The sequence below is a fragment of the Mirounga angustirostris genome, unplaced genomic scaffold, assembly GCF_029215605.1.
Source record: "Mirounga angustirostris isolate CCGP_5_RB_7025 unplaced genomic scaffold, mMirAng1.0.hap1 SCAF_15, whole genome shotgun sequence".
In the NCBI taxonomy this organism is placed as follows: Eukaryota; Metazoa; Chordata; class Mammalia; order Carnivora; family Phocidae; genus Mirounga; species Mirounga angustirostris.
Window position 1 is genome coordinate 40487997 of NW_026991723.1, and position 27353 is coordinate 40515349.

Here is a 27353-nt window from a genome sequence, read left to right on the forward strand (position 1 = left end):
GGTAACCGACGTCCTCCTAACCTTGAGCGTAAACTTGATTCTGATTTGGGCACGTAGGCGCAGCCCCGCTGAACCCGTTAGCTTCTGCGGACACCGCTTAGGGGCAGGCATCGTCTGTGGCCAATGATCAGAGGATCACCACCGGCACGTGGAAAGATCAAAGCAAAGTGCTGGCCTTGACCCTGGCGAGGTCAAGTCCGATTCCAAGCCCAGTCCAGCGGGGTTCAGAAACCGCCCTGCAACCCCAGGCCCAGGAGCCCGCCCGGCGCCATCCGAGGAGGATTTCGTTTCTAGTCCCCGCACGCGTCCCAGCAGCGCACCCGGGGATCCAGTTTCGCCGGAACGTTCCCGTTGACTGGTTGGTTTGAAAGTCGAAGCCCCGGGGTAGTAAGGCTGGCCACAAAAATTTCAAACCCCGCTAATCCTAGACAAAATAAAAACAAAATAGGCCACAAACCAACCAACTTGGGACAAATTCTGTGGTGGTCCCCTGGCTGGGCACATGGAGCTGCGGGACCTGGAGGGAGTGAACCTTTCCATCTCTAATTCCCAGTGTGTGGGAAGACCTCAGGATGGTGTTAGAGCCGGGTCTCCTCTCCATTGCTTACTCGTGTCTTCTAAAGAAGTATAAAAACAACACCCCAAACCGGCCCGCATCCACAGCTCCGGGGAGATGGGGGGCAAGGGGCACAGGAAGCTTGCCTAGAGCCCGAGCTTTGGCACGAATTTGCCTCACACCAAGACGTAGGGTCTCCCAGGGAGACGAAACCGAGGCGGAGAAATCGCGGCCTGGGAGCCCCTGGCCCCCACTCGGGAGCCAACCCGCCCAGCACGAAGAGTGCGTCTCCCGATCCCCACGCCGGGGAACTGGAAGGCAGGGGGACGCTCGAGGCTCCAGCAGGGTGGAACCGTAAAGAGAAAAATCTGAGAAGAGGAAAAAAAATAAATTTGAACAAAACTAAACTACAAGCCCGAAGGTCTCCGCCGCAAGCGAGGTGGGGGAGGAGGGGGCGGGAACGGCCGAGGCGCGGAGAGTGGGGGATGCGAAACGAACTCCATCCCCTGCAGAGTCGGTGCCTTTGGGGACTCCACCGCCGCGCGCTCCCACCCGCAAGGTTTGGACTCGCGGGGGAGGGGGAGGGCGGGAGGGAGAGGAGAGGAGAGGCGGCTAGGTGGAGGGAAGGGGGGTGGTGGTGGAGGAAGTCGTGGTTCTCTCTCTCCTCCTGCCAGCGTCAGCCGAGGCGAGCTTGACTGCGGTGGCAGAGCTCGAGAAAACTTTGGAAAGTTTAGGTAGCGCGGTTAGTGGTGGAGGCGCAGGGCAAACCAGAGCGCTGGGGTGGGTGTGGGGGCGCGGGCTGGATGCCATCAGGAAGCCAGGTCCCGAGGTGGTTAAAGATCCGAGGATCCTGGGTCAGGTCCGCCCACGGCCCCAGAGGCTTCGAGGGGCTGCCTGCGGGACGTTTCTTGAAGAGACAGACAAGACAGAGCCGGTAGTTCGGCGGTTTGTGCCAGTGCCCGAAAGCACTACCCGGAGACGGCTCGGAGCAGCAGCGGCAAAGGCTCGTCTGCCAAGGCGGGAGTAGATCCGCCCGCCCGGGGGCCCGGGCCCCCATCCTCCCCCGCCCAGCGAGGGCCGCGCGCGCCAGGGATCTTTGGGGCGACGCGCGCGGTTTCGAGTCGCGCTTCGGGTCTCTGCGCACCACGTGCGCCCACGGCCTCAGGCGGGGACGTTTGGGCGAGTGCCCCGCAGGGGAGGGGGCCACGCGGCCGGGACCAGGCTTCGGCGACGTCCCAGCCCGCGCACCCTTGCTGGGGGGGGGGGGGGGGGGCGTGGGCAGGACAAAATGGCCCAACCCAACTTCTCCCTGCGCCCTGGGAAGGCAGCGTGGTGCGCCCGCTGGAGCGCGAGGCCGCCGCCGCCCGTTCCACACCCGGCCTGGCATTCTGCTTTTCCTCACTGCGCACCAGGGAAAGGCATAATTCAATTATATCATTCAAGTGCCACGCAGCTTTTTCCTCTTTTGCTCTGCAGCCTAGTGCATTTCGAAGGGGAATCTCCCAATTCTCAAATAAATCTCTCTCTCTCTCTCTAAAGCCCAGCTGGGTTCTGTAGTAATCATTGGGGCGAAATAAGACAAAAAAAGAAAGAAAGAAAGAAAAAAGAAAAACCCAAATCAGATGTGAGTTTACAGTCTGAAGCGGCGTATTTTTGGGCTCCCTGAGCTCCATTCCAAACCGCGCAGCTCACGCTATTTCGGGAGAAGTTGGAGAATGGAGAGAATACTAGGTTATTTAAAGTGACTCCCAGAACGCGACTTTTCCTTCCAACACTCCCTAGGTGTCTGCGTCTGGGTTCCAGCTTAGCGCGGGCCCGGGCGACCCAGCCTTGAATATTGAAACCCGGCTAGCTCCCGGGGGGAAACTACCTGTTGGGAGAATGCGCAGTCTAGACCTTCGGCCCTTTTTTCTCCCGCGCAATCCCGGCAGCGACGGGATGGTTCTGGGTTTGGCACGAAAGGGGAGAGGACAGAGGAGCCGGGAGCGGCGGACAAAGTCAACAGCGCCTGGTACTACCCAGAGAACGGCTGTGGCTCTTTGGGAACTGGAAGCCGACCCCGGTACGCTGTACGGGGCCCCTGGCCGCAGGGATGCGCCCAAACGCTGCACGATTCTCGAAATTCGGAAACCACGAAGCGGTGCCGTTAGTGTTTGCGGCTTGGTGCAAGTGTAACTTAAAAAAAAAAAAAAGCAAACAAAACAAAAACCAAGAAGCCTCCTGGCAGCTTTTTCGACGCCCACCCCCACCCCGCACTCCAACCCCCAGCACTTTCCCCTGCACAGAAAATCACTTTACTACTTCTTAAAATTCGGAAAAGTCCGCCGCCGCTTGGACGCGCGGCAACCCCGAAGCAGCTTGAAGCTCCTGCACGAGTTGCTTGAGGGAAATCACTCTGCTCTTGCGAGCAGACAGAATCTCTGCATCTCCTCACTGGACGAGGAAGCAGAGCTAGCAGTAACAATTTGAGCGGTCTGGGTAGCCCGTTGGGGAATTTTTGGAGGCTGGGGGACAGGGGGCTGCTCTCTCACTGGAACCTGTGGGAAGGACAGTTCGGGCCGGGCCCTGGGGCTGGAAGTCTCATTTGGGAAGCGCGCAGCCCGGCTCTGGCGCGCGCGTTTAATTACATTCTTTCCGCCAAACTCTCCAGCGGAGCCGGCGCCGACAGGACATCGGGGGGATGTGGAGGCACAGGCGGGGCTAAGCCGGGAAATTTCCCGCTAGACGCGGAACGCATTCCGCGTTGTGTCTCCGATGCGGGTTTCTGCTTACTGATAGCGAACCCCGCTCAGTTTTGGGAGCGGTGGAACTTGGGAGAGGCCCTACCAACGGGCCCGTTTGGGGTCCGAGGGTACGAGGAAGCCTTTCTCTGTGATCGGGGGTCACAGCGGGGCTTTCTTTCTCAGGGCGCGCGCTCACATTCTCCACGGTCACAAAGCACTCGGCTTTAAACGAAATGGGGACAAATATTAGGCCACTGCAGGGAAGGAGGGGGGTGAGCCTCATCTTGTTTAGGATACTCGCTTTGACAGCGAAGACTGCCGGGCTACGCGGAAGAACGAGAATTTACTAGTGAGAATTTATTGCCCAGGGACGAGAGTTGAGACTTCGAGCTAAAGGACCGCGCAGGACGCCTCCCGCGCCGCAGTCTTTTATGGTCCTGGCAGTATTCGCCTGTTCGGGCCCCGAAGTCACACCCCTATTCCCAGTCTTAAGTGGCTTTTCCCTTCCCAGTGTGCCTCTTTCCTGTGCCCACTCACCCGGGCTTCGCGCTGCCCAGGACCTTTCGGCGTCCGGAGAAACTCTTGCAGACTTGCCCTTCACCCAGCGCGTACGCGCGGGTGGGCTCTCCCCGCGCAGCCGCGCCGCTGCCCCGGGACCCTCCCGGGCCGCGCAGACCCGGCGTATTTTCCAGCGCTCAGCCTCGGCGCTCCTGTTTTATTTCAGTTCCGTCCCAGGGGCACGGACCCAAGGATAATAAACAATGCTGCTTATTAGAATACAAACGGGCGCAGAAAAGAACCACGCGGAAAAGCAAGCCCAGAGACAGTTGAGCAAGTGGCCAGACATTCAGAGCTGTCTTTGAAAGTGACTCGTAATGTACAGTGGAAGGTAGCTCCTAAAAATTACAGAAATCCGCGAAATATAGGTTTCTCAAAGTACGACGGTTGGAACTATTTTTATTTATTTGGTCTTGCCTCTGGAGAGCAGGCGGAGTTGTTGCTACCTGCCCAAGCCTTTCTACAAGCCGCCTCCTCCTCCCTTACCCCCCTCTTAGATCGCTAGGCCTCACACACAAAAAGGGAGGGGTCTTCCAGGTGTCTGCATACTTTGCTACCGTTATTCCAGATCCCTCAAGAGTTGAAAACACTACCTCCCCTTTAGGCAGTGACAACGCGGGCTTGGGGGGGGGGGGCGCGGGAGATGTCATTGTAACGGGCGTGGTCAAATAATTCAGAGATACGGAAAAAAAATTCTTCCTTTCTTCTTCTTCTTCTTTTTTTAAATATAAACGCAGAAGTTGACAGTGAGAGTGGGGGCTGGTGATTCCTCCTGAGGTGCGGGTGAAACCGATTTCTGCCCTGCCTGATGGCCTTGGGAAAGGGCCTCCCATCTGCTCTGATCGCCACCCCCCCCCCCCACCCCATGTCAGAAAATCTTCCTGCCTGCAAATATTGGCAGGAGGCTGCTACGGCAGGCGGTGCTGCTTTAAATAGGAAGGAGACCGCGGGGCGAAAAGAAAGTCACAACCTTCCTACCCACCAGACTACCTGCCTCCGGTCCCCAAAGGCCAAGCGCTGGCAAAGGAGACTTATAAGGAAAACCTCCGATCTGGAAGCAGGATGGGAAATGAATCAGCTGTGTGTTCCAGGAACAAATCTCTATTTGATTCTCAGGGGCTGGGGTGTCCCAGAACAGGTCTCCCCTGTTTTAGTGCCTTAGCATGTGCACTTCCTATGGCCCTGTCCCTCCACTTTTCCATTGTTGCTGTGCAGATAAAGGTAACGCTGGATAAAACTTCAGAGGTGCTTTAGTCCAGTTCTCCTGGGCAGCATGCTCCTTTTGACTTTATCCAAACAGCCGGCTCTGCTTCTGGTGGTGCTAAAGGGAGGGTCTGGTCTCACCAAAACTAGCCCCTGTGCCCCACACAGAACTCTCATCCGACCCACCGCCTGGGGCTGGCTCTGGCTGGGCCAGGGGACCCGCTCCTGAATTACACCGCCTCTGACAACAAAGGGCATCTCTCTGGAAATGATCATGGTGCCCACTGCTCCCAGGGAATAGCCTAAACCTTCTAAACCTTCCCTCCCCAGCTCCTACCTAAGTTGATGGCTTTGCATGGTGTTCACCCATTTTTGTTTTCTCACTTAATTTCTGTATTATCTCCAGAACTTGCTCAGCTGTCTCCAGCCCTCTCTGCCCACCCTAGAGGCCAGCTTCTCCTAGGAAGGGAAGGATTTGTGCCTGATGAGCTCCAGCTTGCGAGGCCTCCTCTGCAGAGACGGGCTGCATTTTAGAGGGTGCCTCAGGCACTTCTGGTGGTGAGCTTGGCTCTGGCCTTCCCATTATTTTCCAATTCAGTTGGACCATGTCTTGTAATTTTATAGAGGAGGGAACTGAGGCACAAAGAATGGACTTGACTTACCCAAGGGCATTCAGTGAGCCGAGAGCAGAGTCTGCACCGGACCCCAGGATTCTTGGTTCGAAGTCCGTTTGCTCAGTTTTGAGGCTGGTGTAGCTGACAATACACTACTTTTCAGGAAGCATCCCTTGTGTGCCAGGCCATTTGCCGTGCCAGACACTTTACATAGGTTATCATTACGGTAACTCTAAAGAGCATTATTAGCCCCAATAATTTTTTTTTAATTATAAGAGTAATAAATACATAAATCAAAATACTTCAAATAACGCGAAAGGGCCTAAACTGAAAGTAAGTGTCTTACTCTGCCCCCTTTTCCAGAATGATGTTGGTATTTTTCATCCCTTTAGTGGCTCTGTCCATATCTAATAGATGTTACCATTACTTTCTGAATGGGGAGAGGGAGGCTTCCAATCAAGATCACCAGCCATGGCTACCTGTCTCCGACCCAGCACTGCCATCACTCGCTACGGTAGCAAAGGCGAGTGGGAGAAACAAGAAGTGAGTAGTGAGGCCACATTTAAAAGAAGGATCAGGTCAGAGTGCGCATCACCCCTTCCTTTCCTCTCTACCCGCACCCGCTAATGCTACAGTTTTTCAGGAGCTGAGACCATAAACTCGCTTGGTGCAGGTAACCTGATGATCATTTGTGAGGGCTGCGTTCCTTCCAGGCCTCGGTGCAACTGGACAGACAGCTTTCCTTGGGCCCCTGTCACCTACCTGCAGTCACCCCAGTGCTGCCTCCAGCCTGCCCCCCAGCCTGCGCTGGGACTGGGGCAAGCTCCTTAGGCTTCTGATTTCCCTGCCTGTCCCCCTGGGTTGTTGGGAGGCTCAAATGAGAGCCAGGGAGAGGACTATAAACTTGAAATTTCATTATGTAACTAGAGCAGCTCTTTCAAAGGCCTGCTTTAGGCCCCTGTGGCCCTTCAGTTCAAAATAGTGAATATTTAGGGTTCTTTGCAAAAGGGTGTGTTTGTCTGTCGGATATGGGGGTTCGCATTTTGGCTGTGCTGTGTCTATAGAAGCAGGTATAGAAGTGTGTCTTAAAGTGGTAAGGGATGTACATTTATCCGTGAGAGAGGGGAACACTGAGCCTTTGGAACCAGAGACGGCGGTGAATGGGAAGTGGATTTCTTTCTGCTGGAGAACACTTAGAGCTAAGCTGGTGAGGGCAGAAGGAGGCACTGGTCCTGCTCGGGGTGCACAGTGGGTCGGTAAGAAGTGTGGCTGAAAGGCTGATGTTAGACGTTCAGAAGCAGACAGAGGGCAGTGAGGGTGAATGCTGGGCCGCAGGAGCCCAGAACCAATAATTTCATTTGTTTGTTACTATTTCTGTGAGTGGAAAGGAGAAGGGTTTTGGAGGATGCATGCAATCATTCTTTCCGGAGAAGCTAGTCCCGTCCTTGAGAGTTCTTCATTCTGGAAGAATTGTTAGCAAATCCTGAATTGGTGGGGAGGGGGGCCTCCAGGTGAGAGCAAATGATGGGGCAGTGGCTATGGGCTCCAAGGCTTTGCAGAAGAGGAGCCGCTGGGGAGGGGCTGGTGTCTCTGAAAAGCCCTTCTAGAAACATGCACAAATCTGAGTTAGTACAGAGGGAGAGTCTGAGCGTCCAGGAGGAAGGGGAAAAAAAACAAAAAAACAAAAACAGTTTTAAGATGAATGAGGGGGGTTGAGGAGTGGGCCGGTTCCAGAGAGAACCGTGGAAGGAGGGAAAGTCAGATTTTTTTTGAGGCCCAGCCAGACTTCAGAGCCTGCCTTCAATGCGTGTGTCAGGACAAAGGATGCTGCGCCCCCTGGTGTCAGCATCCTAGCAGTCAGCCCCGCTCGCTGACTACAGCGAGCCCCGGGGTCCAGCTGGAAAAGTCCGCGGGTCAGGCGGCTGCCTTTTCTTCTGTTTGCTAAGGGAGTTGAAGTTGAAATAGCCTTTGCTTTCTCGACTCTGGAGTCTAAATAGACACTCTGCTGGAGAGAGAGGGGGAGTTTGTTGCTGTTTTACGTGCAATTTACGCCAAGAGGCCAACGCCTGATTAGAAGTAGCCTGGAGGGGTGGGAAGTCCACGTACCTGAGAGAAAAAACCTGCATTTGAGGTGGAGTGTCGGTCTGGGGCGAACCATTCAACATTTTAGAACCTCCCTTTCCTTGTCTTAGAATCAAAGGGGGTAGAGTACCATGCTTTTAGCCGCTTTCCCCAGCTCCAATATTGGGATTTATGAATTACTACACTATTCTCCAAGAGCCTTGCAAATTGGACATTATTTTTATTTTTATTAGCAGGCAGGTACACATGTCCTATGTTTCAGCCTGAGCTCCGTGATGCTGAGCAAAGGTTTTTGCGTCCCCTTTCCTTATAAAAAGGCAAAATATGCCTCTTTTCAGCACAGAAGCCGTCCCTTCCACCTTTTATGGAGCCTCCCGCAAAAAGCAACAGAATGAGCAGGTCTTCAGTCTCTGCTCTGTTTCTTTTAAAAATAAAGTAGGAAAGTGTCGTGCTGGAAATTATGCTACTGAGTGTTACATGCGGTAGGTGTGAATCTATGCTTCAACAGTTCCAGGCACAAGACCAAAAAACGTCCCCAGAATTAGCAGAGTTTTCAGTTATAATCTGGCTAACATTTCTACAAATAGGGTACAAAGACCAATTTGAGAGTATGCTCTCTCTCCGGGGCTGTATGGTTGGGATTCCGCTGAAATTTAGGGCCAGCCCTTATCCGGTCACATGATTTTAGTCGGCTTGGCCCCAGTAGTGGCTGAGCGATCCCTCTCCTAAGACCTGCAGTCTAATCACTGGGATGAGTAGTCAGCCGTACCTCACGGCGATTTCTTCTTTCAACGCTGCACTTGAACTCCGATCTCTGCGTAATGGCTACATTTTGGGTTTTGTTGGTAAGAAACTGGTTAGAGCCCTGCCAAGGCTCCCTTGAGTCGTCTTGCAGACGTGGAGGGTGGGCGCAGGCGTGGTCATGTAATAGACGGTGTCACTCTTCCAGATGCGGCAGGAGGGGGGCAGGTAGGGGAGAGGTGAACCGGGGGAAGGAGAGCAGCACCCACCAGAGCACCCATGGCAACCGTTGGGGCCCAGGCCAGTGCAGAGAGTTGGAGCTCTGTGCCCCTCTGAAGTGAACAGCTGTGTCGTGGGCTGAATTGACCTCCAAAACTCATATGGTGGAGGCCTAACCCCCAGTACTTCAGAATGTGGCTCTATTTAGAGATGGGCCTTTAAAGGTGTTACTAAGTTAAAAGGAGGTCTTTAGGGTAGCGCTATTCGAGTGTGACTGGAGAAGTCCTTGTAGAAGAGGAGGTGAGGACACAGACGGGTACAGCAGGAAGACCACACACCAAGAAGGCGGCCATCAGTGAGCAGGCGGGCAGAGGAGCGAAGCCTTAGGGAAAAGCACTCCTGCTGACACCTTGTTCTCAGACTTCTAGCCTCCGCTATTGTGAGAAAATAAATTTCTGCCACTCGATCTATGGCACTTTGTTATGGTGACCCTGGCAAAGGGTCGCAACCTGGCGCCAGCCAATTTTGGGGATCCCGTTGAGGGATGTGGACCTAGAGTCACCAATTTTTTTAGGTTTTTTTTTTTTTAATTTATTTATTAGAGAGAGAGAGAGAGAGAGTGAGAGAGAGAGCGCAAGAGGGGGAAGGGTTAGAGGGAGAAGCAGACTCCCCGCCGAGCAGGGAGCCCGATGCGGGACTCGATCCCGGGACTCCAGGATCATGACCTGAGCCGAAGGCAGTCGCTTAACCGACTGAGCCACCCAGGCGCCCACCAATTTTTTTAGTTTTTAAGAGAGGTTCAGAATCTTTCGCTTTTTAAATGTTGGGAGCAGGGCTAGCTTCATGGACATGCACACAGCACCCCATCCTTGGCCCAAGAAGGGCCTCCATACTTAATGTTCTGCTGTGGCCATCTGGAAATTCTTAAATTGTGAACGAGGGGCCGGCGTTTTCATGTCGCACTGGGCCCTACAAACTATGTAGTCAGTCCTTATTGACGACTAACACAAATTTAAAATAAGGTGCTGCTTCCGAGTATGGGGGCCGAAACAAAATATGTTTGAGGCTGGATGTCGCGTGGGGCGCTAGCATGGACTTTTTGTCACCAACTGGATTAGGACCTACCATTCTCTGAGAATCCCCGAGAATGAAATGATGGCGCCCCGAGATTTTCTGGGGGTGGGAGGAAAGAGGCACAGATATTCTGCGGGTGTGATTCCCTGAGATTCTGCATGAGCTAGGGGGCCCTGACCAATATTCTTTTGTTTTTCCCCCCTCAGGCCTGAGCAGTGAGAACTTCACAATAAGAATATGTGGAGGAAAGGCCCAACACGAGGGACTAAGGGGTTGGTTCGGGGTGGAGGGCTGGGCTGGGCCCTGCATGTGGCTGATGCTGGAGGCTTCCCCAGAGTCATCACCCATCCAGGCACTGGAGTCGGGCTTTGGACATTGGAAGGGAGGATGCTTGTTCCCCAGTCTGAGCAGTAGGACCCTGCGGCGCCGTGCAGCCTCATGTCAAGGCAACATGGAGAGACACCTAATAACCACAGTGAGAGAGGACTGGCTAGACCCCCGTTTTCTGCCTGTGGTTCATGAGCGGGACTCTTGCTTTGGAGCGAGTCGGTCCCAGGATTCTTGAGCGGTTCTCAGTTGAGCTGGTTTTAGAGCATTGAGCTGCTTGAGGGGAACCCTGCCTGTTGTAAGGCAGACCTGAGCACTTCCTTGTAAGTCAGTAATACTATTCCATTTCGTGGGGCATGCCATTCCAGTTGATTCTGACTTGGAAGGGGAAGTTTTGCCCCCGATGAAAGGAATGTAGCCAACAGGGAGTAGAGTCACGGGGATATTACAGGGAGGTCCTGTTTTTAAGGAGATGTGTTGATTTATAGAAGCTCACTGAAAATATTATAGTAGAATGTTTGGTCAAGAGTTCTGCTTTTCTGGTTCTCTTTCTGCCCAGTATTGGCTGACTGGGGAGTATACATTTTAAAGGAACTAATTTCTAATGCACATTCATGCACACTCCCTGAGGGAAATGAGTGAAAGACTGTTTGAGACACTGAATTTCTTGGAAGAAAGTTGCTATATAAATTAGTATAGAGCTTTTTTTCTCCCCGCCCCATGACAGGTTTGCAGGACCTGCCGAAGAACTCTCCCATCGTGCAAGAGAGAAAATGAAACTCTCTCCTGGCCTCTGTCAGGGAAATTAAAATTCCCCCACTTTCCTGCAAGTTTCCCCAACCTCGTGAGTCTGATTTCCAGATCAAAGAGTAAGGTTGTATTTTTATTATTCTTTATGCTTTGCATATTGAGAGTCCCTCAAGGAGCACTGTGATGGACTAATTATTGTGGCCTATCGTGGGCAGGCCAGGACTTAGTACAGCAGGGGGATTTCAGCCACACCTGCACAGTGTGACCTGAGCTAGCTCCTCCTCCTGACAAACACTGCCCTCCTCTTTCCTGAAGTGTATGAGCAACACTCCTCCTTTGGGCTGGGCCAGTCCCCAGATTCTTAAGGGTTTGGGGATACTGACCCAATATGTAAGAGGATTGAAATTCTATATGTGGCATTTCTGATCTAATTCATAAATGATAGCTCCTTTAAACATGTGGAAAATAAGAAACCTTGCTAAACATTTTAACTTAAAAGACCATTAGTTTCAAAGAAATGAAATCTATGTCCACATAAAAACTTGTCCACAAATGTTCACAGGAACATTATCAATTATAGCCCAAAAGGGGAAACAATCCAAATGTCCATCAGCTAATGAATGGATAAACAAAAATGTGGTATAACCACACAATGGAATACTATTTGGCAATAAAAATATGGTATAAAATATGGCTACATGCTACATTGATGAACCTTAAAACATTATGCCAGTCACAATGGAACATGTATCATATGATTTCATTTGTATGAAATTCCTAGAATAAACAATCCTACAGAGAGAAAATAGACAAGTGGTTGCTGAGGGCTGGAGGTCAGAGTCCAGGCATTGGAAGATGACAGCACCATGGTACAGAGTTTCTTTTTAAGGTGACAAAAATCTCCTAAAATTAATTGTGGTGGAGAATGAACAACTCTGAGGATGTATCAAAAAACACTGAATTTTGCACTTTAAATGGTGAGTTGCATGGTGTGCAAATTATATCTCAATAAAGCTGTTAAATTATTTTAAAGAAATCCTTTTTTAAAAAGATTTTATTCATTTATTTTAGAGAGAGAGAGAGAGAGAGACAAAGACAGAGAGTGCGTCGGGGGACGAGCATGGGGGGGAGAGGGAGAGAGAATCTGAAGCAGACGCCAAGCTCAGTGGGAGCCCCCCAAGGGGGCTTGATCCCATCACCCCACGAGATCAGGACCTGAGCCGAAGCCAAGAGTTGGACACTTAACCGACTCAACCACCCAGGCACCCCAAGAAATGATAACTTTTAAAAAGACCATTCGTTTATGTCTCTTTCTGAAGCTGATCACCTCGGGACACATGTATTGTGGTTAAAACAAAAAGAAAAAAAACCCACCAGATTTTATGAGCTAAGTAAAATGACAATGTGAAAAATAGTGATTTTCCCTTAGGTAGAGAGCTGACTTGCAGATCCAAATAGAGCCACAATACTTATACCTGTAACTACTTTGAACTTTGCTGAAAAATTTTTCCTTGCCCTGAAATCATTAAAATATATTTATAAGAATAAAAAACAAAACAAAACAAAACAAAACAAAAACAAAATAAAATATATTTAAACAGTGCTGAAGTGACTTTGTTGTTTTTGTCTTCCTAATATTCCTTTCCCCTTCTTTACGTAATAGCACCCCAACTTTCTCTTAAAGAACCATCCACCTTATTTTCAGTTCATGTGGTTTGAATATTGCTGACCCTACGCCTCAGACTCTGTGAGTCAGTCCTGATCGATCAGCACATTTTATCCAGTGGCGTGTGGGAGCTGCCTCATGCCAGCGTTTTTGAACCAACTGAAAAATTTTTAGGAATTTTGTGAGCCAGTTGTTAAATATGATCACCATTAAAATTTAAAGTATGTACATTTATAATTAAATAAATTATATTTAAAACAGAGTTATTAGGCACTCAAAACTCCTCACTTCCTAATTATTTGAATACATTTTATGATTATCCATGCTCTTGAGGTTACTTACATCTATGGGATCTGCATGATTTAAGTGCACAACTGGGCATCTCTTCCCAGCTCCATGGTTCAATGACTTCCTGTTGGCAGCTTGAAATTGATCATTAGCAGTATTAATACCACACAACCATGTAAATGCTGTGTATCAGGGCTTCTCCTTTTTTGTCAAGGAGACTGTTAATCATTTACCAGCTGAAGTGGGTTAAATGGTGCCCCCCCCCCAAAAAAAAGTTTGTGTCCAAATCTCTGGTATTTGTCGATATGACTTTGTTTGGGAAAAGGATCTTTGCAGCTGCATTTATTTATTTATTTATTTTTTAAAGATTTTATTTATTTATTTGAGAGAGAGAGAATGAGAGACAGAGAGCATGAGAGGGAGGAGGGTCAGAGGGAGAAGCAGACTCCCCGCCGAGCAGGGAGCCCGATGCGGGACTCGATCCCGGGACTCCAGGATCATGACCTGAGCCGAAGGCAGTCGCTTAACCAACTGAGTCACCCAGGCGCCCTGCAGCTGCATTTAAATTAAGGCTCTTGAGATAAGATCATCCTGGGTTATCCCGTTGAGCCCTAAATACAATCACGTGTGTCCTTATAAGATGAGGCAGAGGGAGTTCGACACAGACACAGGGAGGAGATGCACAGATAGGACAAGAAGGCAGTGAGGCCACAGAGATGGACTGAAGTGATACAGCCAGAAGCCAAGGAATGCCTGAAGAGGCAAGAAACAGAATCTCCCCCTGGAGGCTCTAGAGGGAGCACAGCCCTGCTGACACCTTGACTTGGGATCGCTGGCTTCCAGAAATACGAAAGAATACTTTTCTGTTGGTAAGCCATCCCGCCTGTGGTAACTTGTGATGGCAGCCACGGAAAACTTTAAGATACGCACACACCACCGGGCTACTATTGTCGGGTCGGGGATGGGCATGTCACCCCAGTTAGGACAATGGGAGGTCAGCTTCTATTGTCAAAGAAACAATCTCTTTCTACTGAGGGGTTGCCGAATGGTGCTCTTTGCCATCATATTTGTCTAAAAAGAATGAACACAGCACAGAAAGTCATCAAGTTGGGATCTAAAGAGAGAAAGAGAGAGACATTCCAGACAATGTTGTTTGAGAACCTGGATCTAGTCTACTACTGGAATTCTCTATTACACAAATTAATTTATTTTCTTTTTAAACCAAGTTCCTAACCAATATGTGGACTTTCAGAGAACATTGGAAAGGGTTCATTTGCACAGACAGGGTTGTAAATACATACAATAATTTGATCAGTTACTATTGAAATCAGGCCTAATAACAAAGACAATCAGGGAAACATATATCAAACAGTGATCAATCTGAGATCTACCTGAATTCAATCATGTTCATTTGTTCCAGAAATCCTTACTGTACCCAACCACGTTTAAAGCGTTCTACAGAGATCCATACATTTTAGAGCTTACAACTTATTTGCCAGTAAGGAGTTTAGGATAGCTCACATTACTAAGGTCACCAGCAGCATTAACTTTTCATTACATAGCCCATATTTTTCTGGACAGTACTAACTTAATATAATTTCATTATTTTTCCTGAAGAGAATTCGTCTAATGCAGAATTAAAATATTTTAACTTCTTTATGAGATTACATTTAAGTACATTCACAAATTATAAAAAAGCTTTTGGCAAATCGAATGGTTTTGGGTTGGGAGAATATTCTAGTGATTTTCTTTCTTTCTTTTTTTTTTAAGATTTTATTTATTTACTTGACAGAGAGAGAAAGAGAGAGAGACAGCACAAGCCAGGGAGAGAAGCAGAGGGAGAAGCAGACTCCCCACTGAGCAGGGAGCCTGACTTGGGGCTCAATCCAGGACCCTGTGATCATTATCTGAGTTGAAGGCAGATGCTTAACCACTGAACCATCCAGGTGTCCCTCTTCTAGTGATTTCCAGTGACACTGTGCCTTTGGTAATTTTGTACTTCTCAGGAATTTTTATTTTCCATTATCTTAGTAATTTGTTAGCACGGATAGGCACATTTCTGAAAGGATGGTGTCACAGGAAGTCCCAGAGATAGATATACTGTATTGAATATTTTTAAAATAAAAGGACTATCTTTTAACATATATCCTTTCTACCTTTATTTTTTCAGTTCAGGAGATTTAAAATTAATATTGCCCCATAATTCTATTTCTTTCCTATACCTTTTCAAGTAGTTGTTTTTTGTTTTTTGTTTTTGATGAACACATTTTCATTTTGGATGAATTCTCAGTCAGCTTTTTAAATCTAATTAAACTCACCTAAGTTTAATTAGTATTAGATAGTATTTGTGGTTAGTTTCTTTCTTTAAAAAAATTATTTTATATTTATTTATTATCTATTTATTTATTTGGGGGAGGGAGGGGCAGAGGCAGAGGGAGAGAGAGAATCTCAAGCAGGCTCCATGCCCAGCCCAGCATGGAGCCTTGCGGTTATTTTCTTAATAGTTGATAAACTGAAAGCTCATCTTTGGGAATTAAAAAAAAAAAAAAAAGGTTCCTGAGGATTGCTTGCTGCTGAAAGAGCCCATTACTAATAATAATGTCACTAACATCAATAAACTAGTGTCGACTGTCTTGACTTAAAACAGAAATGAACTTTCAAGTGCAAATGTCAAATATTATATTATGTTTAACACTTTATATTTGCTAATGGCATTACTTATCAGAGAAAGAATTGTTCTGAGTATTTGCAAGGCAAACAACAACAACAAGAAGCAAACCCATAAGTCACCGAACACATAAAGAACAAGCAGGCAAACCACACACACGTAAGGCACAGGGATCAGAAATTTCACCAGGACATACAGCAGACATTAGTCAATCGATAACAATTCAAGTCTACTCTCAACTTTGAGTCTAGAACAATCCTCTCGTTGCTACAAAAAAGTAGCCGTCAAAATCTTTTGGGAGATTAGCATCATCACCAACATGGACTGCAAGGAAAACATGAAAAAAATAAAAACTGAGCTTTCAGATTACCCATTTTTATAGCCCCATAAAAGTCTAAAATAAAAATTGGGGGGCGCCTGGGTGGCTCAGTTGGTTAAGCGACTGCCTTCGGCTCAGGTCATGATCCTGGAGTCCCGGGATCGAGTCCCGCATCGGGCTCCCTGCTCGGCGGGGAGTCTGCTTCTCCCTCTGACCCTCCCCCTTCTCATGCTCTCTGTCTCTCATTTTCTCTCTCTCAAATAAATAAATAAAATCTTTAAAAAAAAAAATTGGGAACACATTAAGTTCACCAAAGACAGGTAAACAGACCCAAAATAAGTGTTTAGGAAGTCATTTTCTATTAGCAAAAGCAGCTTTTCACATTACTCTTTCTTGGTAATGCTGGCTAAGGAGAACCCAACCAAGTTAGCTTTTTTCCTAAGGCTAAAAAGAAACTCGCCACCAAAGTTGAAATACAAGGAACCGGAAAAAATCAGTGATTTGTTCCCTGATGGTAACTTTATGCCGGAGACACAAGAGTTTCTTTACACTAAATCGTTTTCTTCATGTGGAAAACACTGATTGAAATCTAGGTGAATGGATATAATTAAGTACTTGTGTGGCTCCAGCTTTAAACTGCCCTTTTTTTTTTTTTTTTTCCATCAAACACCTCAACATTTGCCCGGTAACCAGAAGAGAGGAAAATTCTTAAGCCTTCTAAGAGTGAGGCCCTCAAGACATTTCCAAGCTGCCTGGACAAAGGCTTGGAATGACTACAATAGTGAACCATCCTGCCTTGGACCTGAACCTAGATTGATGACCTAATACATCTTTTCCAACTCTGACTGCCATGGTTTTATGAGCATCAAGAACTGGGCGTCTGCCATGGTCAACAAGTACAGCTTCTTCGGAGCTCGAACATCCACAGAAACTCAAGTATCGCCCAAAAGAACGGAGATCGCACAGTCTCCCGGGGCTCTGGGGTGCTGCCTCTAGCTTTCACGTGTGACCCCGAAACTCCTCTTTGGCAGGGTAACTCTTAAAGGAAAGTAAGTGTGTCCGTTACTCTCCCCTGTTATCTTGGTTCAAGAACTCTGAGTCAGACCAGGGCAGATCTCTGGGAAGCTAATTAAGCTTAGCTTGAGGCCCTGTCCTTTTCAGGGGCCTCTTCGGAATACTGTACCTAATTTTGTATTTGTAATTTTGCATTTTCTGTAACGAAGAGTCCCCTTAATTGTATAAGCTATAGCGTCCCCCACCCCCACCCCCCGCCGCCACAGTAAGAATCTGCCCCTGAGCTGGGTAAATTGCACCACATCTTAGTTTGGTAGGAAAGTGTAAAAATTAAATACAAACTCTTCTTCATCTTTTATGACACCCCCCCACACCCCACCTCTGGCAAGTCACAGTTAAAGAAGAGACCTCTTAGAGTCTCTGGTTCTCAGAAGTCCTCTCAACCACAGCAGTGGTTCAAAAACTGATTGCATTTTAAATTTATTCTCCTTAGCTCCTCTTTAAAAGAACATTTCGTTGTGGGCTAATTATTACAATGGCTTGTAGACTCTAAAGGCCAGAAGAATTTCCACGAGTGGCCTCCCTTTGGTTAAGCTGCATCCCTCTTCCAATTTCAGCTAAGTTTTGTTTTCCAGTAAAGTTAATGGGTTTGGACTAGCCTTCTACACTTTTGTAACAGGGCTCTCAAGGGACCAACCTACAGCAATATTTATTTTTTCTGATTACAAAAGTAATGGCATATCTATATAAATATATATATACACATATATAAATAACTTGAAACACTATAGTAATATGTAGCATTGAAAGTGAAAATCTTCCATAATCCCACACAGCTGAGAAAACCAGGTAACATTTTTTTCAAGGCACTTATTAAAATTTCATTTATTATTTTACAAAAAAATGGGATTATAGTTCAACTTTGAAGCATGCTATTCTCCACCTAGTAATATGTCTTAGACATCTTTCTATGCCAGTCTGAAAAAAGTGAGCTTCTTTTTAATCTTCTTTTTAATGGCTTCACGGTATTGTCCTGTAGGACCAAACCATACTATCTTTAACCAATTGCCTGTTAATGCACATTTGGGTTCTTTCCAGTTTTCCCTGTACCAAATATTCTTGCAAACATCATTTTACGCTTACATCTTTGAGCCGTTGTAGGAATATTTCTCTATGATGAATTCCCCGGAGGTGAATTATTATTGGGTCAAAGGGTATGAACATTTCATTTTTAATAGCTATTGCCAAATTGCCCTCCAATAATTTTATACCGATTTACACCTTCAACCACACTGTAAGAAGGAGCCTGTTTCCCCACCACCACCCCCCCCTTAGCAACACTAAAACCATGCAATTTAGGGATGTCTGATGTGAGTTAGGAGTTAAGAGGTTCAGCCTGTGGAGTTTTTTGCCTTTGTGAAAAGCTAACAAAGACATCAAAAGTCTCCCCCTTTCCTTGATGAACCCCCTGCTCTGAGTGGGCCGATACCCAGACAGACATCTAGCTAATGTGAGAGGTAAAAATGCTAACACCTAATGCTTGTATCTAGCTGGTTTTTTCAGAGATAATTTGTTGTTGAGTGTATAAGCAAATGTGTTAGTTATAGAATACTTAATAACTTAATTGTTCAAGAAATAGAAATCGGTCCTGACGTCAGCACTGCTGTTTTAATGTAAACAACATATTTAATCTTAGAGCATCAGTATGTTTACATCTGCAAAACTCCTTGATTTCATCTTTACGTTTATTGGTGCAAAGCAATTTGAAAAAGCTATTCTTTAAAGATATGTGAAAAGTGGCTTTGAGTCGGCCCTATTAAAGAAGAACAAGGTTTGCCAATACCCAGGTTTCAGGAATTGTTTTGAGGATTACCATGGTTTACATCCCCGGAATTAGGATCGCTGGGCTTTAGACGGGAAAAAACTTTAGGGGTTATCCAGGCAAAAGATTTCAAAACTCTGCTCCACAAAGCCCTGGGGTTGCTTCAGGGAGACAGAAGAGGTTGGTGGCAGAGAAGGCAGGCGGCGGTTAAAGGTTCGTGGTATCCCAATCCTAATTGCACCACAAGAGTCCTGCTTTGATCTCCTTCATATGGTGGGTTATATATTATGTCATCTGGAGCAAGTTGATCTCTTATTTTCCTCTTCTGTAAAACAGACACGATAACAGTGCCTATTTAGGAGTAGTGAAGATTAAATTAAGTAATACTATACACGTACAGCGCTTAGCCCAGGGCCCCACACATGTCAAGGACCCAGGAAAGGTTTACTAATCTATTATTTAAGATTTTCCTTTGAAAAGGCATTCTATTGCTTACATCTCAAAACCACCCGTTTACTTCTGCATCTGTACAATAAGGTGATTATTTTAGGTGGAGTTTTAGATTTGCTTGATTTCCTGCTACCCAGTCCAGTGATCTTACTCTCAGATCCCAGGACATGTTGCTGGAGATGCTGGGGGCTCGGAGGATAACTGGTCTCCCCCACACCAGGTGGTGGCCCTTTCCACCCAGCTGGCCAAGATCATGGCTCCTGTATCTGCCTTGCTCTTGATTTATGAAAGAAATATGACCTTGTGAAGAAAAGTTTTCCTTGCACTGTGGCCGAAGTTGCCCTCAGGTTCACCCCGAGAATCGAACATGAAAGTTGCGAACTGTTAGAAACCTTAGCTAGTTGCCATCTCTTCCATGATTATGAGGACAACTGAAAGGAGTTCCGAAATGGACCCTTAAGCCTTCTAAAACTGGCTGAATTTTCTGTTCTTGGCCAGACACTTGTAAAAGGAAGAACTCATCCAACAAACATACACCCTTATCAATCCTTTTCTTAGGAAAGTTTGTCTTCGTGTAGGGGAAGTTTTCAAGTTTTCCTAGTGAATCACAGACGTGAGGCAGGATGGGGAGAGCTTCAAGCATCTTCCTTTTTGAGTATGTCTAACGTGACACCAAAAATCAGGGAGTGAGAAGCAAAACCTTCTACACTGTGCATCTTTTCTACCCAAGAACTGCTTCCATGCCAGTCGCTGCTGCTGTCTGAGAGCCAGACGTGGGCTTGGGGAGGGGCTTCTCTGTGTCAGGGCCATTCAGGGTCTGTGGTAGACTGAGCAACAAGTAGACAGAAAAGCTGTAGAATTAAGAGTTGAAAACAGCGTTTAATGAAACCCCTCCCTCCAGACGCTCTTGATCAAAGTCTATCCTTGCACTAAGACAATTGATCTACAGTTGCATACATAAAATTTTGGCAACACTCTGTCCTCATTGCTTTCAACAGAGGCTTTAGACCTCTGAGACTGGGCATTGTCCCAGAATTGAGATCCAGTTGCATTACGCATACCAGAAGACACACCACCACAGCCGAGGCCCGTGCAACCACTTTCTTTTAACCTCGCGTCTGTGAAAAATTACTTTCCAAAAAAATAAGTGAAACCCGATGTCTTCTCCGGGTGGTTATTCTTGCGCCTATGAAGTCAATAAAACTCTCCAGATTTATTAGACAGCCCTGCTGCGGAAGACAAGACCACTTCCTATTCCCTAGCAGAAATGTGTGCCTTTCCTTTCTGTAACCTTCTGACCACAGATTTTCATTTTACTCTGTTTCTTTTATTTTTCTCAGAAAACTGGTCAGAACCCTGTAAGATAAGTGGCTTGGCCTGCACTAAAATTCCAATTTCTGGCCTCCAAGAGTGATAAAATGAGCACATTTCAGGCTCCTCTAGCTTTTCTTGTTTACTTCCCATTTTCGAGAGGCCCTCTTTTCTTCAGGCCAGAAGTAGCAGAGTCTGGTCGTCTCTCCTGCCACCATGCTAAGCATGAAATGTAGCACCTACCAACAAATTATATTCCTGTGATAGCCCACTAACCAGGGGGTGATGACCATGAAGAAGATGACTGGATTCAGTTCTATTTACTACAATAGTATTTATTGAGCTCCTACTACATAGCAAGGGTCTTTCCTGGGTATGAAGATGCAAAGATATAGAGGATGTTGTGCCTTCTTTCAAGGGTGAAATCAACACGTTAATGAGTAAAAGTCTGAGTGTGACTGATTCCGTAATAAACAACGTTGTGGGATACAACAACTAGAACATGGGAAGGGACTGAAAGTTTTCTCAGAGAGGATGACTCTTGGACTCTGTGTTTAAAGATGAGTAGGAGGTTATCAGATGAACTTGGGGAAAGGCAGCCCGAGCAGAGGGACCAGCAAGCACAGAGAATCAGAGGTGTGGAATAGCAGGGCATATTTGGGGCCTAAGAAGTTGTATGCATTGAATGAAGGCCAAAAGATTGTAAGCAACCTGTGTTCTTACATGAATGTGGGTATATTTTTTGGTGATGGGGAGCTACTGGATGGGTTAAAGGCTTGGAGCGATTGTGGTAGCATGAGCAAGGAGGTGGGGGACAAGTGGCCGAGAGCTATCCTGGGGAGGCATGAAGACAACCTAAACTGGGCCAGTGTGGTCGAAATGAAGAGGGCGATTCAGAGCGAGAGCAAAGAAGACATGAAAAGGAAGTAGAGTGGTAAAGACTCTCACTCCAGAATGACTTCTAAGCGGTTGTATTCCATTATTTAAGAGTGCAAATTACCTCCAAAATGCTTTTAATTGTAAGTTACTGACTCACTAATTCTTTTTTCTCCTACCTATTTCCAGAAATGACTTGAGGTAGGAACCAATTTTGTACCTAGAGCCAGGTCCATCCTATATGACTGTGGGGCCTTTGGCCAATCGATGAGCTACTGAAGAGCATTTTAGGACATTATTGCTGGCTCAGTCATTCTGAATACCATTAAAAGAAGTTTATACCGGGCGCCTGGGTGGCTCAGTTGGTTGAGCGACTGCCTTCGGCTCAGGTCATGATCCTGGAGTCCCTGGATCGAGTCCCACATCGGGCTCCCTGCTCGGCGAGGAGCCTGCTTCTCCCTCTAACCCTCCCCCCTCTCATGTACTTTCTCGCTCTCTCAAATAAATAAATAAATCTTAAAAAAAAAAAAAAAGAAATTTATACCAGTGCTATCTTGACTAGTTTCAGTTTGGATTATCCTCATGTTAATACGCCATATATCTTAACTAGCACTTCCTTGGGTGATAACTTCTAGTTCATTTACTCATATTTTTGGGCATTAAGAGAGAAGACGCTCTTGCCTACATCACTCATCTGACAAAGGAAAAATGAAGTGCAGCATTTGGGGAGTCAGATAACTCTTGGTTTGTTCCCCATGAACTTGGGCAAGGTGCCTAAGCTTAGTTTCTCCAATTGCATAAGGGAACAACATCAATATCTACCTCAGAGTTTTGGTGTAAGAATTAAATGAGCTAGGGCGCCTGGGTGGCTCAGTTGGTTGAGCGACTGCCTTCGGCTCAGGTCATGATCCTGGAGTCCCTGGATCGAGTCCCGCATCGGGCTCCCTGCTCGGCACGGAGTCTGCTTCTCCCTCTGACCCTCCTCCCTCTCATGTGCTCTCTCTCTCATTCTCTCTGTCTCAAATAAATAAATAAAATCTTTAAAAAAAAAAGAATTAAATGAGCTAATGACTAGAAAGTGCTTGGCACTTAGAAAGTGCCAGGTTCATAGTGTTCTCTGCCATGCACTGGGCTAATGGTTAGATGATAGTGTCTCGTGGCAATCTTCAAGTTTTACAAAAAAGATCGTTTAAGCTCTTTTTTTTTTTTTGAGGGCAGGGTTTATTCATCATTATATTCCCAGTCCCCAGAATAGGGTCTGCCTCAAAGCACATGAAGTGTCTTGCTAAGAGGGATTCAACAATTACTCGTCCAAAGTCGAACATCTAGTAAAGAACATGATCAGGATTCAGATCTGTGCCTGCATGATTCCAAGCCCAGTGCACCTTTAATGATTGTTTTTTCTTTTTTCCCCAAAAGCAAATGATGTGGAAGCCAGCTGAAGTGCTGTTTTGTGTTTTCTTTTACTACTAGCTATTAAATTATTTAAGTATCATAAGTTGGGGTTCTCAGTATAAGTAGTTTCTGTCCATATCATTTAAAGGTCATTTTCCAAGTATTTCTATATGGGTCAAGCTCTTGGCTAATCATCTTCCTTCTTGAGCCCCAGTTCCAGTTTTTAATGCTTTCTTGGTGAGGTTCACCTACCAGAGTCTTCATTTTTTTAAAAACACATAAAACTTTATTCAGTGTTGAAAATCTCATATGAGATCCGAGTCTTCTGAAGGCACTTTAGCATTAATATCTCCAAGCTCCACCTCATCAACCAGCCCCTCACCTCTCCCTTCTCCCACCTCACCCTCTGAAAGCCCTGTTTCCCCCTAGATCCTGATAGATGGCATTTTTATCCACCCAGACACGTTAAAGATGTTGGATTCAGTCTTAACTCTTTCCATTTTCCTTATGGAACTGGTCACCAAGCTTTATTGTTTCTACCTCAAATAAAAAATGTTTTCAAATCTGGCTTTTCCTTTTTCTCTCAGCTGCTACTCTCAATCAGTACTTCACCATGGTTGGCCTGAGGAGTTTGGCGAGCTTCCTATTTTGACCTTCTTACCTTCAGTCCCTTCCCTCACCAGCGTTTCGAAGGCAAAATTATCTTCCTATAACACAGAGCAGATCAGACGTTCTCCTGCTCTAAGAACCTTGGCCGTGCTCCTTCACCTTCAGTATCAGAGCCTCTGCTCCCTACTATGTAATCCTATATTTAAAACCAAGCCCAGTCAGATTTTCCCGCCACTCTCCTCATGTGTCCTTGGCTTTAGCTGGACTGCACCACTCCTTATTCCCCAAACACCCAACACACTTCAGGACTTTGTGCCTCTTTTCCAGCTGCTTCTTCTGCCTGTAATGACCTTCTCCTCCTTTTTGCTCTTGGAAATTCCTGCTTATTCCACAAGGCTCAACCCAACGTCACATCCCAGTGAGGCCTTCTCCACTGCTCCGTGTGACTCAAGGAAAATTAATGACTCCCCCTCTGCTTTCATCATAGCACTCCCATCACTTTTATTTTAAAAGTTTATTTAGTTCTTTAGTATTAATGGTCCATGGAGTCTCAAGGTCAAAGGCTACTTATTCATTGATATAACGGCAATCCCAACACAAAGATAATTCCGTATTTTCTTTCCTTTCTTTATTTTTTTTTTTTAAGATTTATTTATTTGGGGACACCTGGGAGGCTCAGTCAGTTAAGCGTCTGCTTTCGGCTCAGGTCATGATCCCATGGTCCTGGGATCGAGCCCCGCTTCAAGCTCTCTGCTCGGCAGGAAGTCTGCTTCTCCCTCTCCTCCTGCCCCTGCTCCTGCTATTTCTCTCTTTCTCTCTCACTCTTGTGCATGCGTGCTTTCTCTAATAAATAAATAAAATCTTTAAAAAATGTATTTATTTGAGAGAAAGAGAGTGCGCGTGTGTGTGGGGTGAGGGGCAGAGGCAGAGAATCTTTAAGCAGACTCCCTGCTCAGTGTGGAGCCCGTCATGGGGCTCGATCTCACCACCGTTGAGATCATAACCTGAGCAGAAACCAAGAGTCCGATGCTTAGCCAACTGAGCCACCCAGGTGCCCCCAGTTTTCTTCTATTTAAGGAAAAAGAACACATGGCTTTTTTGAAAAATAAGTGAATAACAGTATAAAGCGGTAGAAGAGAGGTAAATCATGTAGAAAGTGCAACAATATCAGATGTTTGGGAATTTGGGTCTAGCCTGTAGCAGGTCCTGAATAAATGTGAGTTAATCTATGAACAAATTTATTTTTTTCAGGTTCTCTATTCTTTTTATTAAGTTTTAACTCCAGTATCGTTTAACATGGAGTGTTATATTAGTTTCAGGGGCACAAGATAGTGACTCAACACTTCTATACATCACTCAGTGCTCATTGTGATAAGTGTATGAACAACTGTATTTTACAAATACTTGACTTCACCCTGGGCACAACCTTGTTTAATAACAAAGGTAAGGCATAGCTATGAAAGAACAGATTGGTCTCAGGATCATATGAAACTAGAGATCCATTAAACTTAGATGACCCCAACAGTGGAATTTCTTCAGACTTAGATGCTTTCTTACCCTGCCAGGGGTCACCCTCACCACGGAGGCGTTTTAAAACCCTGCTTGGAGTTCTGTCAATGTCTTTGTTTAAAAAGCAATTTCCAAGCCGCCAAAGGACCAACCTTTTCTCGCAGTTGTGCAAATCTGTTATCTCTGGAACTTCTGCCCTTGTTTCCATCTTTATGTGTCAGCTTTGGAGATGAGCTTTCACTTTGCTGTTGCCGGAGCAAACACTAACCCAAACGACTGTAATACTAAACTCATCTAAGCTCCTACTTAATAGGTTATGCAGTTTACAGATCTCTCTTGAAGGGTGTTCTATGGTGTATAGCACCTGTTTTAAAGAAAGTCAACTCTCACTGAAGGGAGTCAGGGGCTCTAGGTTCTAGTTCTGACCCTGCCACTGGATCGCTTGTGTGACCTGTGGTAAGTCACTCCAACACTAGTCCTCTCTTCTCTGTGTCAGGAATGGGAAAGATTGCAAATTTGGGGCACCCAGGCCAGATCTGGACCACAAAAGCACGTTGTTTACCTCTTACAGTATTTGAATGAGGTGGCAATTTAATTGGGAGATTTTATATAAGGACACAGGGTTTTATTTTCTCTTAAGAAATCAGAAGATCTGACTACGTGGGTCCCCTATTTCTACTCAATTTGTAGTAGCTGCCCCCTTTAACAGAGCGTGGGCTCTCCAGGGTCCCAATGATCTTATCAGGTTCCATTGCCCTTTCGTCTGCCCTACACAGAGGTAAAATACCAGTTGCTATTTGTCATTGTGCTTGTACTCAAGGATGATATTGAAAATATTTCACTACTAAGGCCTGGGGACTGACCTATCAGAATGGACACCTTTGTGCTAGAACAACATCCTGGGGGTGCCTTGCTCTCCCCAGCTGTTGGATCATGGGGAGATCCGAGAGTTCCCGGGGAAAGGACAGATGCCCACTGATGGGCATCACCCTGGGCTGAGAGCAGCCTGTAGACCTCAACTGGTAAGGACGGTGCTAGCCTCAGATGCACACCACCTAAACGTGAGCCCTGCTGGGACTATAGTTTTCTCACAGTAGAGAGATCTTTTCCTGTCCCCATGTCTCTTACTGCAAACAAGAAAATGAAAGAAAACTAGAGCGAAAAGGCAGAACGATTGTTCCTGCCCTCGGTTGCTTTGTTCATTGACTTACTAGAAGCTATGGCATCTGAGTTTGATTTCCTGGTACTAACCAATCTATAAACTCTTTTCCAGCCTAAGCATAAGGAGCCTCTAATTTTATCCATTTCATAAATGGAGTGAAAATTTTGCAAATCATCTTGGAGAATTTTGCAAATCATTGTACAGAATTTATATAAGGTCTAAAACACTGTTAGAAATAATAAATCACCAATAAATTATCTCCATCTTATTACTGGGCTTTTCAATTTTAAAAGCACTCTGATGTTCTTTTTTTTTCTTCCTTTTTTAATTTAGCCATGGCTATTTTTCAAATGGAATTAATGACCGAAAGCTAGCCTCATTCTCTAATTACAGTAAGAGACACTAGACAGGAGTTGTTCCAGACACTGACCCATCTTGGCTCAGGGAGAGGCTCTGGGCAGTTTTACTATGTGCTGGCTTAGTACCTGGGGCCAGGAAACATCTGTTATAACATGCAGTCCAGCGGGTGCTCTGCTTAATTATAAAATGGCATTGCAGTGTCCCTTTGGGTCGGCTGCCCTTAGCATCCAATGCTATGCTATCAAGCACAATTAAATTCTCCATGTTCTGTTAACTGAATATCCAACACCAGTGTTGAAAGGCCTGGAGGAGAGTGAAAAAGTTAAACCTTTGCCCTCTGGAAACGTGTGGGGAAAGACAAAACAAAGACACGCTTCCTACAAGTAACAGAGAAGCTTAGATATGCCTGGGTGTCACCTATATAGGGGACGGGGGAGCTGATTCCGGGATGACTCACACTTCTAGAATGAGCTGTTTATATAGTATGGGCTCCTCTTCACTCCAGGGGTCCTGTTTGGAAGGTCAGGGACAATGACAATTGAGAAGCAAAGAGAAAACTGGAGAAGAGTGGAGGAATGCTTGGAACACCGAAAGACTCACTCACCTTGAATACGAGGCCACATTCATTGCTGTAATGAGTTCATGCAATCAGTTATGGCCCAGGACTTAGAGTTTATTCTTGGAACACATATGCTTGGGAATTCTTCATAATGGCGTGAATCTCTTATTAACTATTATGAGAACTTACCTTCCCAAATCCTCTTATGCTAATGGGAAAAGAGAGCCCATTGTCAGCAGTGTCTGCTTAGGAATATCTTTTGTCTTGTAGCTTGTTGTAATCACTTCCAGACCAGTGGTATATTTATGATTTACATAATGTTACAAAGGAAGAAGTCTTAAGGATATTTTTTTCTCTAAATCTTTGTGAATTATTATTGTAGACTCATTGCCAGGTTTTTTTTACAGGGGGAAGTTGATGAACTTTTAAACATGCCATTACATGCTCCGAAATAGCAACTCTTTGTTCCTGCAAAGATTTTTGTGGGAATTTAAAGGG

General features: G+C 46.1%; 1 long non-coding RNA gene across 4 annotated transcripts; it reads left to right on the forward strand.

The window, feature by feature from the left end:
* The first annotated feature begins 1033 nt into the window (after positions 1-1033).
* LOC135362760 (uncharacterized) lies at positions 1034-22017 on the forward strand. Of its 4 annotated transcripts, none has more exons than XR_010407893.1 (3): positions 1034-1115; positions 10825-10971; positions 16482-22017. It is a non-coding gene; the product is annotated as an uncharacterized LOC135362760 (long non-coding RNA). The 4 variants fall into 4 exon arrangements; XR_010407894.1 differs by having other exon boundaries at positions 10825-10966; XR_010407892.1 differs by lacking the exon at positions 16482-22017 and adding an exon at positions 11919-13222 and having other exon boundaries at positions 10825-11824.
* Positions 22018-27353: the final 5336 nt, after the last annotated feature.